The following is a 3,010-nucleotide window of genomic DNA, read 5'->3' as shown; positions in this document are numbered from 1 at the left end:
TTGAAGTAAATTTTTAATTCATTTATTGAGCTAAACTCGCTAAATGAAATGTAGGTATTTAAACGTGTTTACAGTATTCTCACCGTTGGTGGCTCTATTCGATTTTAATAAAACATTGCATGGAGCTGTATGATCTGAGATACGAAACGATTCGAAGTCATTTTTAATACAATCTACGTCTAATACAAAAATGTATGAAATGTGAAATAAGAGCTACCTGTTAAAAAAATAATAACGTTAACAGAATCTCCTGTATCACAGTGTAAACGTTTTACAAATTGTCATTAAAGCGGGAGAGTCGTCGCCTGCGCATGCGTCGGATGGCCACAGCGTGTCATTGTTTACAAACAAGTGTCTATCCATGAACGTTTTTAGTGTGTGTTGTTATCGTCGATTAGGACTCAATTCCCGCGCGTGCGCAGGTGACGACCCTCCCACTTCAAGGTAACGAAAGTCATCGTATGCCATAAGAATACAATGTGTATGAAAGTAAATATAGAAAATTTCTTAAAATATAGTTCCTGAAAATTAATGAAACCACGTGCACTCAGGCTGTATAAAGAAATTCTAAATCATGATATAAAATAAACACAAGTAACGGGTACAAATAAACGAACGTCCCAGTTTGCAAATATTACTGATCAGTTGGATTTATAACAGTAGTTGTAAGAATGGCTTTTAAATATTAGTAGTTGTTTTCGATTTATATTAATTATAAAATATTTTTTCTGATAATAATAGTAGGGCATCGCCCACCAAGATACAATTGTTCTTGTGGGTTTGGAGGATATCAGTGACAGTATTACGTAGAATAATTAATACGATAAACGGATAAACTTGGTTCCCGGGTTCGCTTTGTCGCCTCTTTACGACCCTCGACCGTGCACCGACAATGATTATGAAGGTTCCTTATCTATAAGCCAACCCACGTGATATTGTGACTCACCATGACGCTTAAAATAAGTTAATGTGATTGGTTAGCACGTTAGATTGCCAAATAAGGAAAGCTGGACATTCGTGATTATACTAGACGTGGCGTGCTTGAAAGTGTCAAAATGGTCTAGCCATGCATAATACATTGAATGTGTTAATTAAAGGTGTTAAAATAAAGACAAAAGTAACATTGCATGGGAAAGTTAACGCATACTGGCATATGCGGGCGGCACAGCAGAGTGGTGACTACTCCATCTATCATGGAAACGTGGAACTGTATTTCAGTTCGGATGACAAAATGAAATACGCGAAATGACCAATCCCGCGGGAAAAACAAAACAAAACATATTTTAGAGGAACTTCCGTCACATAATTCCATAAGCAAATATTAACACTAACTAGGTACACAATCGCATTCTCCTATATTCCAGCTTCCTGGAAACGTATATACTACATTGCCATAGTTAGCATAGTCACTTATGGAGAATATCCTAATCCCAATTTCTGCTGTCGTTACCTTATTTCCATCTAACTGGTACAATTTAAAAGGAGAGATGGTAAACTTTTGAACTGTACCTGTATAAAACATTTATGTTGAGAAAAAAATATATAAAAATATATTCTCTGTACATTAACACTCAGACTAATATTAAATTGTCTGAAATTCACAACTCATTCACAATTTCATCCTCATCAATATTAAAAATATGCACCGTGCGCCGATCTTTCAAATTGTGGGGACCCACATTCACAACAAAAGACTGATTGTAGGTGTCAATTACAGAAAAACCCAATACCACACAATCATATAGCCGACAGTATTGAAAACTGATTATGACGGTCGGTATTTATTGGTCTGGTTTTTGACGCAATAAATCAAAAACTGACTTTCAAATCACTTACTATCATTCGGTATTCAAAATACCCCTTTCAATCCCACAAGGATAAATACTTGTATATAAAATTGATATCAACGCTATTGATAAATCCACAAATGGTTTCGAATTGGACTTTTTGCTGATGATACAAATTTATTTTAACTTCATTCATTAGAAATAAAAATATTCATCTTTCCAACATTAATAATTACTTTCACTTAGTGAACGAATGAGAAATCTTACAATTAATATCGCAACAACATTTACGTAATTGTTAAAGAATACTCTCGATATCAGTGACGATTGAGGGCAGTATGGGTGTCACTAGAAAACATATAGAGGGCGTTTTCTCAGAAAACTATTGAGGCGTTTTCAAAACCAATATTGAAAAAAACATTATTTAAACGAACGAGGATTACTTATTATTTGTTATACAAATTATCATTAACCAAACTCAAGTTGTCGCCAAATGTAGCCAAATTTCACGTTTATTAATTCTGAATGCAGTGTCGCGTCAATTATAATTACAATTTGTAGGCATATGCTCCGTATCTCGATAAGGTGCCCGTGGTACGATACTAGAATACGAAAAACTGAATAAAGGCAAGTTGAAAATATACATAAATTAATAAATTTAATCTGTTTTTGAGTGTGGCGTATTGATATCAACAAACTAGTTTTCAATACATGGAAAACGGACGAGTGTTTTCTCTCTATTTAAGGATTTCTCATTCTGGGACCACTTCGGTAAGTTGAAGCATGATGGGTGAAGCAGTGAACGGTGTATGAATTACAGTGTGTGGATTTGGGAATAAAAGCTAACGTGCAATAACATGAATGCTTTCATATATAATGAATGTACTGTAATAAAGGTGTTCTCTGTACTCTCAGACTACTATAGAACTACTATAGTGTTCTTAGCTTTACAGTGTTGTATTGTAACCTGATACGTGACATGTATAATTGTCAGCCCAGGTGACTCGCGTGTCAAAGAAAGCTATAGTATTATAATTAGACATGCGCAGTTGACGCATTCCAATTGCCCATTTACAACTGCAAACGAAGTGCGTGCGCAGGGTCACGTATGAAAACAAAGTAGTTCGGGATAGTTTTTCGAAGATGCATTCTTATTTGAGACGGGAACAGAGGCCAATATTTCATTGATGTTAACAAGTTAGGCTTCTTTGAATATAGAAGAG

This window comes from Saccoglossus kowalevskii, chromosome 6 (genome assembly GCF_978046115.1).
Source record: "Saccoglossus kowalevskii chromosome 6, keSacKowa6.1, whole genome shotgun sequence".
In the NCBI taxonomy this organism is placed as follows: Eukaryota; Metazoa; Hemichordata; class Enteropneusta; family Harrimaniidae; genus Saccoglossus; species Saccoglossus kowalevskii.
This window is presented reverse-complemented; position numbering follows the sequence as displayed.